Genomic DNA, 14,233 nt, shown 5'->3' on the forward strand with positions numbered 1-14,233 from the left:
GTATGCAAGGATCTCATTACATGTAGGGATCCATGCCCATACTGCATGTACAGGATGCAAGTTTGTAGTGCAAGTTAGCACAGAGACTGACTTCAGTCTCAGCTGTAGAAATAGAAGCATAATATGCCATTTAATGATCAGATCTTACATGCAATGATCATGCATACAAGATCCCAAGCTTTGCACTTCCATGGTGTTCTGAGCATTATAGGTCAAAGACAAACCAAACAGACCAGAGAACAGTGGTCAGACATGGTAAACAGCAGTATTCAGAGACTGAGTTCATTACCTGGAGCTTGTATGCAGGCTGGTTCAGTGCTAGAGATAACCCAGATCACACCCTCCTTCTTCTCTCTTCCCTTTCCTTCTCTACTTCTTCCTTCTCCTTCTCTTTCTCTCTTTCTATTTCAGCTGCAGTAGCAGGGAACGACAATGGGAGGAGGCCCCTCCCTATTTATATTATTAGGATGACTAAGGCCTGTTTGGCCTCAGGTCCCATTCCCAAGAATGCATTTTTGAGTATAGTTTGGGCCATTCTGGCTACACAGGTGGGGTCCACATGGTTCTAGGGGTGGGTAATGGTTCCTAAAATTCCCATCTACCCCTAGTGGATGTTCATGGTCTGTATGGATGGTCCCCTGGTGTCTGGAGTCCAATTAAGCAGTTTCAGCCACTCTAGGCGATTCTCTAGGCCTTTGGGCCAATCGCCCAGTGCATCGCCCAGAGAATACAGCTTTGCTATTTTGGCCTTGGGCTTGCACAGGTGCTTGGCCTATGGCTTGGGCATTGCACCAACATCCCTTCCAAGGCCTGAGCACATTTGAACAGGTGTGGGCCCCACATATTTGGGTAGGAGAGAGAGTACCTAGAGTTGAAGCTGTACATCAGGCTGTGAGTAGTGCAGTTGCATGGGTCTGCAACCCATCTTCTAACAGGCATATAGGATGACATCCTCAGGGTTCTCTACTAAATTTAACCACTGGAGTGATGCTCCACAATGTGTCTGGGTGACTAGTCACAGGTTCCTATCCTTCATCCAAAATCTAAGTCAGTCAAGGGCAGGTTTGACACCGAAGGGGTGAGCCGAACATACATCAGCTCCTTCGCTCCATACCCACGGTAACTTCCCCATGAGTTAGGCTCGATGAAGGGCAGAGCATCGATGCCCTTCATGAACTGGTTCATCTCCCTCTTGGAGAGTCTCTCTGGCTCAAGCACAAAATGAGGAGGCCTCATGGGAATACAAGGCCTCTCGATACCAAGCCTTTGTCTATAGGTCTGGTCCTCTAAGTACCAGGCATACCCAGATGGCCCAGCAAAGACCATGTGCCATGGCACGAGCCTTCTAGCGGCCTCCAATCAAGCCTGCACACCCAGCTTGAGAGACTCGAAGGGCTACCATACAACTTGTCAACACCAAATACATCAGAGACAAAGTTAAAATCAAAAGCAAAGGTAGACAACACAGGCAAATCACAGAAAATCTTACCTCGTGAGGGGAGAGCCGGTTCAGCATCTCCCTCACCACCATCACTAGTACCTTCCTCTCCTTAGGGCGGGTGTTATCAGACAATCACATCCCTGCCCTAGGAAAGTAGGAGTTGTCTCAGGATACTAACCTAGGAGCCCATACTCCCAAATGGTCGTAGCACCAGCACTGCAATCAAGTCAACAGATATGAGAACAAGAAGTACAAGCTGATACAGTTCAAGGCAAGATAAAATGAAGGAACAATGGATTACCTCTGGTATGAACCAAGTGCCACTGATGCACTGGGTGTGCCGCATGGCCAAGGAATCCAGTGTCCTCAGCATATGGGCATAGCCCGCTCCAGCCCAGTCAAATCTCTTTACCTTCGACAGATCCCTGAGGTACCACACCATGGAGATGTGGATCCTCATGCCACTGGTACTGAACAAGGTGTTCTCCAAGAGATAAAGGATGAAACACCTAGCCTACTGATCTAGCTCCTCATGGTTGGACGAATCGGTTACCGTCTTCTTGTCCCACTCTCGATGGAACCATTGCATCGCAACATGCAAATTAGGGGGTCGAGAGCCATGAAGCCTCGTCAGCTCCTGATCCTTGTACACCCAGCCACCAGGGCGCCCAATTACTGCCTCACCACTAAAGAAAGGCCCATATATAGGAAGTAGCAGATCAGTGTGATCGCCATCTCACCCACAGGCAGATGGAAAGTGTGGGTAGTGGGCCACCACCTCTCAACTAGGGCCTGCGTTGTCAAACCCTACTCCTGACTGGTTGGATTCTTGATTTAAGGGCAGGAACCCCTATCTAGGAAACCAGGATCATTATGGAGCGTCACATCACTTAAAGAGATCAATGAGAATACTTTGAACAGGTTTCCCTATATACCTGTCAGAAGATGGATAGCAGACCCTTGCAACTGTACAGCTCACAGCCTGATGTATGACTTGGATCCCAAGTAATCTCTCTCCTCCCCAAATAGTGGGAGCCACCTATGCGAAAAGTGTGTAAAATCTCCTATTAGGCATGTGGGGACAATACCTTAACTTAGGGTCAAACCCTATGCAAGCCCCATTAAATTTTAGCTTATTGGAATTCTCTGGGCGATGGCACTGGGCGATGCAGCAAGGCCCAGAGACATCGCCCAGTGACTGATTTTGAATATTTTAATGGATTTTATTTATGGGGACCACCCATTATGGACATGGGCACCCTCCACTAATAGAGGGAAGTCTGAGGGACCACCTCATGCCCTCAGTTCACTGTGGACCCCACTAGTGAGCCCAGAATCAGTCAGAATTAGTTTAAAAACTGATTTTTAAAAAGGGCATTCACAGGCAAACATGCCTCAGTGAAGGGGGGTCTATAAATAGGGGGTGTTAGGGCTCATTAGAGCTTTTCTATCTATTGGAGAATCCGTGGGAGAGAAGAGAGGAAAGAAGAGTGAAAAGGGAGAAGAAGGAGAAGGAAGAAGAAGGAGGTGCTGCCACCCCCATCCCTACTGCATCCGAGCCCTCTCTTAGGGTATTTCAAGTATAAAATACCCATTCATAACTACTATCTCCATTCCCTCTCTATGTATACTGTACATTTGCTCCCTAGGCAGCCCAGAATAGCTAGGGTTTGCCTAGTACTGGTCCAGATCTGCCATGCAGACCTTGTGGATGGAACATCTAGAATTTTTGTGTAATTTGAGCATTTAGTTATGCTGTTCTTATGGCTGAAACCTGGATGTGCCCACCTGCACTACCAAATGGCCCTATTGATTTATGATTTGGAACCCTGGGTGCAAGCTAGGGCTGCAGAGACCAAACCCTAGGTGATTGCAGCCTTGAACCCTTGTTATTCATGCATTTCCAGCCCTGCATGTGGCTGAAACCAGCTCCCAAGCCTGGCCAAAATCCTATAGTACTATTCATCTAGACTGCTTGGGCAGCTCTGGTAGCCTGATGATGGATCTGATGGATGATCCAATTGGACCATTGGGTAGGCCATCTCAGGGGCTACCTAATCCCCCAAACATGCAAAGGATCAAGTATAAGCCTAGCCTAAACAGCCCAGCCTTGGGAACTCAGCCCATATTGATTCTACAACCACTGGGCGATGCACTGGGCGATGTTTGAGCCAACGCCCAGTGAAGGAAAATTGGTTGGATTGATGGACAGACTTGGGGGATCTCACCCTTTGACCCCTGGACACTGTGGGAAGGTTAGAAATTTACCAAAAAGCCCTTCCCCACATCTGTCCTTATATGGAAATGTTTTAGAACCCTAGTGGGCTCCACAGGTAAATGAAGCCCTGATGTGCTTGGTCCTACAGCACAAACAAGCTGTGGACAGCACTGAAACATATTCTGACCTAGGATCAAGTACAACCATTAAAATGACTATTTTACCCTTTATGCCACTGACACTGGTTGAGGCACCGGGACAAGAGCCTAAGGCCCAATGCAAGGCCTAGTGATTCTAAGTGTAACCAACTAAACCCCGGGTTAACCCAGTAAGTTTAGGGTAACCCTAGGACTTCCAGTGACAGACTAATAACTTAACATAACAACTTTTGATTTACATTTAGGACCTGATTCCATGCTCGAGGTCAATGACCAGACAACTGCTGGAACTGAGATTGTGACTGAATACCTAGAGCCAAGTGCAGGTGAGTGAATAATACTATCATATGTGTATATGTAATTATGATCTGATGCCGACTAATAAGAATTGAATATAATTGCTGTGTTATTTACTTTTGTTCATACTACTCAAATCACTGCATAATGACTATCTGTTGATCAACACTGTGAATTCTTCTATGATGATTGTGAATGTTAGATTAGATGCCGTAGTCAGCTTGGAAATGAGGCCCGTGGTAGCCCGTAGTATGGGATGTGATTGACACCACCTGACTCATACGATGCCATATAGACATGGGGCTAGAGTTTCATCACCCGTACTACGCACCCTTGCCAACAGGGGTTAAGGTGCTGGATGCCTATTGGGGCGACCATCAAAAAAAGAGAAAAGAGAAAAAGAAATGAAAAGAACACTGGAATGGTGCATGAATGTATAGAACACCGGAATGGTGCACTTGGGCTTTAAGCCAGAAAAGAAAAGAAAAGAAAGAAAGAAATGGATTGACCCATGGGTTAATCACAGAGGGCTGGTTGGGCTGACCTTGGTGAATGAATGCGGGAGCTGATTGGTCCTCTCCGACAACTCAATAGGTGTATATATCATGGGAAGGGGTTAGAAGCCCGCACCAGGGATACATGTATTGGGGATTATAATAGCACAGACCCGACTTAGTTGTATTGCTAGGTGGCTAATAATTAAACTGGACTTGCATATCATGTAGGACCATATGAATTATGAATTGTGATTGCATGTGCATGCATGATTGATGTTATTTTCTCAAGAGCTTAGTGGGGCGGGCTCACACTCTGTTATGCAATGTTTTTCTTAGATGATTTTACAAGTGGATGCCGTTGTGGCATGGCAGGTCATTTCGAGGAGGAGACTTTTGGTTGTTACGATGATATTGGTGTGGACCCCAACGGAGGTCATACCGATTCTGCGCACATTTTTGGTGGTTGTTGATGAAGACCATTGAAGTGTGTTCGTGATAGCTTTTTGGCTTGGGGACTCCTTTTGGGTTATTTGGAGTTATCCCCATTCTGACTTGGTTCTGACTTGGTTGTTGTAGTTTTTCTTTTTCCTTTTTGGGGTTAAGTATGCTAGCCCTGTACATGTTTTTGTATGAAGTACTATACTTATCAACTTGGTTTCTTTGCTTTCTTTGTGTGTGGGTTGATGGGAAATGTAAAACTTTTATATGTATATATTATCACTGTTTTCCCCGTATCGCTATGCTTCCTTTTATTATTGAACTGTAGTTTATCTGTTGCACTCTGATCTTGCCTATGGTAAAGAGATGGTTGTGGTTCCATGATCGTAAGCACTGCTTCTAGATCCGTCGGATTTTGGCGAATTGCCGTTATGCAATTCGGGTCACCTACCCAATCCTCCTAGGGGGTGGTTTGGGGTGTGACATGCGCCAAGGATGTATCAAAGAACCTAGTCTGGAGAAGAGCTAGATCCTTGAAACAGGTCACCACGACTCCTTTCCGGACAACACTATATAGCTGACCATACCAGCTCAAGACAGTAGAGCGTAACCCATATTTGTGGTAGGTCATAGGTTACTGCAAGATGATAATTCAAGAATCAATCAATCCCCGGCAGGTCAAACAAAGTTTTATCCAAAAAAAGGTTACAAGCTGGATTAGTCCTCGACAATGGAAATCCAGAACAACCAAAGCTAAAAGCACCCACGAACATTGGTTCGTCATCAAGATGGGTCATTCCCCCACACGGAACCCCATACAATGAACCTATGCAAATCAATCCCTAGTGAGTCAAAACAAGCAATGGTTATAAAAGGGATCAATCCTACAACACAGGGATCCTTTCCCCAATGGATACTAAAATCCCAAAAACAGCACATCTCAGGCAAGCATCAAAGGGCATCAAGTGCATCTAATCCCCAGTTGAACCCAATACCAAATATGATCAAGCAACAGGAATTCGATCATAACTACATGTCGTTTGAACATCACAAGTAAATACAATAGAGCCTAAGAACAATCTATGGGGATCAACACATGGCATCATAGGCATGTACTCAAACAAGAATCCAATTGCAAGGTAAACTAAACTACCAAGAATCTAATTCAGGATGAAAAATTAGAGGATTACCTTGGGTGGCATCTAGGAATTACGACAGCTATGGGATGGCATATCCCTGAGCAATCAGCCTTCATACCATGAAGCCCTTGAGGATTCCTCGTAATCGCTCAGAACATTCTCATCGGGCTCGTACTCGGGGTGTCAAACCAAATCATCCCACTGCCGAATCATGATGCTCGAACTCCTTGGCCTCTCGAGAGGAGGAGGTGTGCTATTAGACCCCATTGGTCTCTTACCTTTGTCTCTCCCAGACATGTTGAAGAACAAGAAGAAAGAACGAAGAAATCCAAGAAAACTTAGGTTATCTCACAAACTCGCTCGGATGAAAACAGAGACAAGATAGAGGCAATCGATTTAAACCCTAGTGCCAGAGATTTGACCCACAATCAAGGTCACACGGCCTAAAAATATGGAAAACTTACTCTATAATCCTAAACTCATGGAGAAAATCAAGTTAGAAGTGAACAAATTGTGACTCTTCAAATTTTCACCTAGAATCGACATTGAACAACCCCTCCTTCATGCATCTCGATTTCGACGCAGGCTCTCAACGTTGAAGAAGCCTTTTCAGTGTTGAGTAGCACACTTTGCCACAAAATTTGGATTTTAAACGAGTGATTCCATCCCCATGGTGACTTGGCACCCGTAGCATGCCAATGCTCACCTTACACGTGGCCCATGCTCACAATTGAGCAAGATTCACAATCTTCGATCACGCATGTACAATCAGAGATTACCAACTTGGGATCTCAATCAGCATATCATGCACGCCCTTGCACCAATAGAATTACCAGTGTGCCCTCACCATGGCCAGAGCTACACAATCACCTATAAAATTATAAAATAACCCTTTACAAAGAGCATCACGCCCTATCAATGGCAAATTACTCCTTAGGACTGCCCGTACTATTAGCGATCATCACTAGCACCATGCCCTATCGACGACAAATCTATAACCCTGAAGAAAGAGCCCATACCATTGGCCAATCTTGTCACCCCAGACAGCGCAACTTGAACTATTGGCAGCCCGAGCATTACTACAGTTCCACAGATGGAGCCACCTCCATAGGTACGCCTCTATCCCCTACACTCCCGTGTCCCTGAGCAAGGTACTAGTGAGTATTGCTCAACTCGACGAGATGAAGTGTTCATAAAATCACTTCTTTGACTTACAACTATGCACAGTCTCAGTCAAAGAGGGGCATTTTGCAGACACCTCATTTTGTTTTTGCCCCCTGAAAGTTTCCTATAACGATGATGAGCACCCTTCAAGGCCTAGATCCAATGTATCTGTAGATGTAACGTCCATGTGCACTGCCCGAATCCATTTACCAATCATCGATACCCCTTTTTGGAGCCCAAACCAGAGCCTCCAAGCCCTCCAAGTACCCCTGGAAAGGCTAGCCCTGACCCAGACCCCTTGGAACCAGCCTGGCCTAGCCTAAAACCTACCCCAAAAAGTTTAAACTATCCCTATTGAAATTATAACCTACCTCGACACTCAAATGCCCCGAGTCACCTTCCCTTGACAGCGAGCCATTCCCTCTCACTTTCGAATAGTACCTTTTGACTGTCTATCTCACATCGACATTCAGTCAATGGCAATCAACACTCAAACACCAACCCTCGATGTCGAGTTTTTTCATCGACAGCCACTTGGTGTTGACTATACCCCACTTCGATGTCAAATCGGGCACCTTCAATGTTAAATATCTACAAATTCGAGAAGCCCAAACTTACCATATTTTGCTCCAATTGCGATACCTTTCGCATCCTAGGATCCTAGCCTATTTTTTGGCACTTTGGATCACAATCTTGGCTCCCTTAGGCCCCAAGAAACACCCCCAAAGGCAACTAAACACTTTCTTACACTCTATTGGTCCTTACTTTACATCCACAGTCGATGCAAAGACCCCTCCATTGGACCATCTGGATGAACCCAGTCATACCTACACAAATTTGGGAATGCACAGACCCCTCTACATTTATAAATACACCCCCTCTCACATTGAGGAGGGTTACTTGGACACATAGTAATCACATACACCTTCTATGAGCTTTGCCTAAGTCCCTAGTTTAAAGAGAGTGCTCCCCCATCCATACTTAGTCTCCATTCAAGAGTTTGAAGCCCATCACTCCCTTCACCTCTTGAGAACTACAATCTTACTTGCAACATCAAGACTTGAAGACACCAAATCGGCAATTTTGGTGCTTAGCCAAAGAAGCATTCAAGTACAAGAGACAAGAAAAGCCACGATGAGTGGTGATACTTGCTCAACATACGAATCTCTTGAGTTACACAAGGGAAACCTCTACGCCCTAATTCTGATCTTCTTTCACTATGTAGGCCCTTCGGTCCTTGATATTATTCAATCTACTTTGTTTTCTTACTTCTATCAAGTTTTGCATCTCCAAGACGAGTGTGATCCCGTCTGCCTAGACGGTGATCACACCCTATATTATTTTTCCCTTCGTCATTATTGTTTACACGTTGTATCTTATCTCCCATGCATGCATATCCATGATCCCAATCCCCATAGTTTAAGACTCCCTCATGCACATTCACTATTGGCATATTCTCTCCCGCTTTATCTCAGATTTCTCCGTGCATATCTATTTAAATTATCATCCATATTTACATGTATTTAGCACATAATTTTTCTTAGCCTAGAGTCAATCATGTTTAGGTTATTTAGATTTGTGTGCCTCTTATTTACATTCTAGTATACTAGCCCTTATCTTGCAACCAAATCTCTGGGTATGTGTTCTCTGCACTCCCATTATATTTTAGTTTCTTACATTTTAACTCACAAAGCATGGTATTCATTCCATAATGCCTAGCAATAGAAGATCGGCATGTCCGGATGGACTAGGGTGCCTAATACCTTCTTTAGATAGTAACTTAATCGTACCCACACCAACAAACCATTTGTCCCCAAGAAGGCGTTACGTGAAAGTCATTACATTTATAATCTTAGGTCTTAGACCCTCATCTAGGTGACGACTTCAACAAGATATTCACCTCTCTTTTCTCCCCAAAGAGGGATGAGGTAGAGAACACGTGGCGATCCCTCACCATGTCATTGTCCTCATAGTAGGTTGTACTTGTGATTCATATGCTTATGAAGCACAATAGAGTTGGAATCCAATGCCCATTTGACTTTGAATTTAAGAACATTACTTTGAGAACTGGTGTAATTAATTACAGTTTTGATATTGGGATCCTTATATACTCTTAGATGCATATATGTGATTAGTTCCTTTGCCAAACTATGTGATGATGGAATAAGACAACACCTACTATATGATATCATTGTTTAGATTCCATTTCCTAATATTGTATTGATATTTTATAGCTTCTTCTCATACTCTAATCTTATTATCTTGTGAGTTGTTGAATATGGCACTACAAAGTGTGGATTCTTGGGGTTTGGTGTGGAATACCGGGGGTTATTCTAGTCACACGGCCCAAGTCTGGGGAGTGGAGTGTGATAATCTTAGCATGACACAATAATAATTAATTTTGTTTGTCGACGAACTCTGCTCTGATACCAATTATAGGCAGTAGTGGAAGCAATATATGATGAACATAGAATACAAACAAAAAAACTCCAACATAGGGTTCTCAACGAACGTAATCATTAAAAACCAATGTGTTATAACCGCACCCAGAACCCTAATATTAAATTGTAGTGTTATGCCACGTAGGCGAGGTAGTAGCGTACACCAGTGAATTATTTGTGATGGTCATCAAGCCAACTCATAAGATCGTTGACCAAAGTACCGGACACCCGATTGAAGAGAGGTTCCTTAACCAAGGCTGGGGAAGGTTCGTGGATGGTGATTTCCTAGATTGCCCTCCTAGCACCTACCCCAAAAGCGAAGAGGATCGCAAGGAGAACTCAGTGGCCGCGTGCATCAACAAGTGGTGCCTCAGTGCCATGTGCATTAAAAAGAGACTGTTGTTTGGGGTCCGGGAACTAAGCTTGTTAAAACATGAGCAAATACCATAGGCATAGCCCTTACCCTAACGCTCACATGGTCGGACCCTCTTCAAAGCCCTTGAAGTGCGGGTCAAAGCCCAAACATTTCTTGGCTTATTTAGCCTTGACAGCAAGAATGGAACAACAAATGGAACCACTGCTGGTGAGTCCGTTTGATCGTCCATTCTAGCTGTCAAGGTTGTTTAAGGGAATTTTGTGCATGGGACCCACAACCCCGCTCTCTAGACATAGTATCTATGCCCCCGGGAGTGGTAGGTCCCACTCTTGGCCTTCACATACATTATTGGGCCATATAGGTGGGCCCATAAGGCTTAACTTAGACAAAAGTAAGTTTCATAACTTGGGGCAGCCAAACAAGGCCTTAGGGCCATTTAACTGGTAATAAAGGCTTACCTTCAAGGCTCATTCATTCCATTACACCAACCCAAATCGTGGGAGGCTTGAGCATTGAAGGAAGATGGAGAAAAAGGGGGGGGGGAAACCTTGAATGCATAACTGATTGGAGGGAGCCTTGATCTCTCATTGGCCAAGGTGAGCTCATACCCCCTTCCCACTCTTTCTTTAATCCATTTCTTGGGTTTGGGGATCTTCTAGGGAATGGATTTTACCTAGTGTTCCACTTGGAACCCAAGGGTATGAACTTAGATGAGCAATGGGTTCCACTAATGGGTTCTACACCCTAATTACAACCCTATGAAGCCCCATTTCAACCTAGTTATTATCTAATGACTTCCCCAACTCTAAAACCCTACAAATAGATAATGGGAGCTAAATACCTTGTGAGCCCTAGAATCAATGGAAGGTTGGGATCATTGTGACCCTATGAAGGCTTAGGACACCCCCTCCTAGCCCCTGTGGCTGATGAATCCCAAGGAAAAAGGCTGGGAGATGGAAACCTATGAAATCCCTGTGTTGCGTCGAATGGAACAACGAACAAAACCAGTTATCGTGCTTCCGTTCCATGTAATTGGGTAACCCGGTTGGGTGGAACAACGAACGGATCCAAGGAGTGATTCCGTCTGTGGTTTCGTTCCTCCCGATAAAGCCTCAGTCCTGGGCAGAACAACAAACGGAACCATAAGAGTGATGCCATCTGATGTTTCGTTCCCCTTGGTTTGGTCTTAGTCTTGGACGGACGGACGAACAGACCCAGTGGTAGGTTCCATCCGTGGTTCCGTACCACCTGTTTGAGCCCAAATGCCTGGGTGGATCTAGGGACGGACTCACACTACTGCCTCTGCCCTTAAATCCGTTTGTGCTGTGTTTAATGAAATTACTAATTATTTTGGGGAACTCCCCTTGGGGCCCCTCCTACACTTTCTTACCATGTTCACGCATCCCTAGGTGATCTAATTGATACGGGGGAGCGTGTATCTAGGCAATCGGTAATAATCGCATCGAATAATACGTGGACGACAAGTGAGTGGGTTTGGGCTTTGTTTGGGTTTGCCTATATGCATCTATACATTTAATAATACTACTTGCATCATTATGATCATTCTTGATTTATTGCATCTATCTTTTTTTGGATACTGACTTAGTATTGTGTGTTAGGTGGTAATTGGATTAATAATGGCTTGCACCATGGACTCTTTGTACTGTTGTGTGTATGTGCATCCCCATCCCCTCACTGGCTCAGTGGGGCTAACCCCCATGTACACAATCTTTTTAAATGATGATACATGTACTGGTTATCTTGCTGGTCTCGAGGTAGAGCCCTCAGGGTATGATGATATCGACACTGGGGGTCCGGAGACTGCGGTAGAGGAACATGGCGACAGATGCCCGTGTGATGATTGTGCTTAAGGACCATGGTGATTCTTGGGATGTGGCCCCCTTTTATTGACTTTTAGGCCTCAAGCCTTGTATAAACATTCATGTTACACTATATTTTGTGTAGTTATGTCATGCTCAGTCGGTGACGGTAATAGAACTGTATTATGTATCATTAGTCGATTGAACATACTTAACTACTACCTTTAAACGCTTCTACTTATACATTTGATACTTGGGAATGTAATATTTATTTTCTTTCTGCACTCTGATATTGATGAGACATTGATGTTAGTTTAGGACTGTGGATTGGGACACTGTATCTATGATCCTGGTAGCTTAGTGAGATGATGTGTATCATCCCAGTCACCCCTTTATTTATTATTATATTCCTTATTGGAATGGAGGCGTGACAGCATTGTATCAGAGCGTGATGCTCTGCACCAACCACGGTCTAGCAGAGACTCTTGATTTACTCTACACAATTAGGTTTAATTTAAAAGCCTTCAAAGAAAATAATTGATGTGTGTGCGAACATAGGAAGAAGACTAGCTAGGTGTGAAAGCTGATAACTATAGCAAATAATAGGAGACTACATTAAGAATAGAGACCATATACACATATCTATTCCATTTCAATCAGCTAAACCATACATAAACCTCCCTTGGAGGTGAGTACATCACGTCCGAGACCAAAGCAAAGTTATAAAATTACAGCTGATGTCACAAAGTCCATACACAGGCTAAAACTAAAAAGTTGAAAATAACCACAATACTAAATCAAGAAAAGAAAAGATAATCCTGATACCATGGAGCCTAATCCTCTATATCATCACTGTACTCATCGTCCTCCTCCTCCTCATCATTGCCTTTGTAGTAGAGATAGGCATTGATGTCATGAATATCCTTCTCTATCCTCTCGAACCTCCTGTCATACTTAGCGAACTGACCCCTGATGTTATTAAATCTCTGTGTCATGCTGGTGTTGAGCTAGGCCATACTGGTACTCAGTTGTCCGATAGTAGCAAGGACTGTACTCATGTCGATACTCCCTAAGCTGGAGGCCCTTGCAGTGTGTTGTACTGGCTCCACTTGCTCTTCTTCATCATTCTCCTCCTCCTCCTGATCATCCTCACCCTTTGCCTTTGGGTAAATAGGCTCCCCATCACTAAAGACATCATACTGGATATGGATCCTAGCAAGAGCATTGTAACCAAATGGCTCCTCAAAGCTCTCAGATGCAGCCTCACTGCCTAGGTCCATCCCAAAGTGCAGGAAGACTCGGGTAAGTAGCCTCCCATAAGGCAGTGTGACCTTACGCTGGGGTTTGGAGACTGCCTGGGCCATGTGCCTGATGATGGCATAGGGCAGGCATATCTGCTCACCCACGTACAGGGAGTAGGCTAAGGAGGCTGCCATGAGTGAGGGTTTTGTGCTGTGCCCCTTGACTGGAACCAAATTGGCCTTGGAGATGTAAGTTAAGACTCACTAAGAAAGGTTAAAAGTGGTGAGATTCTCCCTGTAAGTGTACTTGCCATCTGTGAGGACCTCATATAGGTTCTTGTAGGCTGTATTAAGAAGGCAGGTATTGGGGTCTCTTCCTGGCAGGTGGTAGACTCTGTTCCCCTCATGGGACACATCAAGCACCCCTCCCAACTCCACCTCATCGAAGGTGATGGGTACTCCCTTCATGAAGGAAGTGATCCTGCACTTCACCTTGCCCTTGTGGATGAGAACTAGATTGGAGTAGAACTCCCGGATCAAAGCCGGGTAGTAATAGGAGGGGAGCGAGAGCATGCTGAACCACCCCAATCTATCAAACCTCTACCCTACCTTGAAGGCAATCACCTCATCCACAACCACATCTCTCCCTGTGAGAATTTCATATTGTGGAGGTATTGGTTGAACCTCCCCTCAGCCTCTACAGATACAAATCTATTTGCATTGAATGGAGGCGATGGTGGTGGCACAACTGGGGCATTCCTTCTTCCCCTAACCATGTTAACAGTCTACCTACACACAAGAGGGCCAAACAAGAAAATATACATGAGTAATAAACAAAAAAAAGGGGGGGGGGAAACTTAAACACTCAACAATGCAATTAAAGTAATGAGTGGCATTGAACAAATAAAATAGCTCAAATGCCTACCCTGATTTTATCCCCAAAATACAGCAAAAAGGAAGCTTTAAACTCCCTTGAACATGGTACCATAGAAAAGAGGAATTT

This window comes from Telopea speciosissima, chromosome 4 (assembly GCF_018873765.1).
Source record: "Telopea speciosissima isolate NSW1024214 ecotype Mountain lineage chromosome 4, Tspe_v1, whole genome shotgun sequence".
NCBI classification, from domain to species: Eukaryota; Viridiplantae; Streptophyta; class Magnoliopsida; order Proteales; family Proteaceae; genus Telopea; species Telopea speciosissima.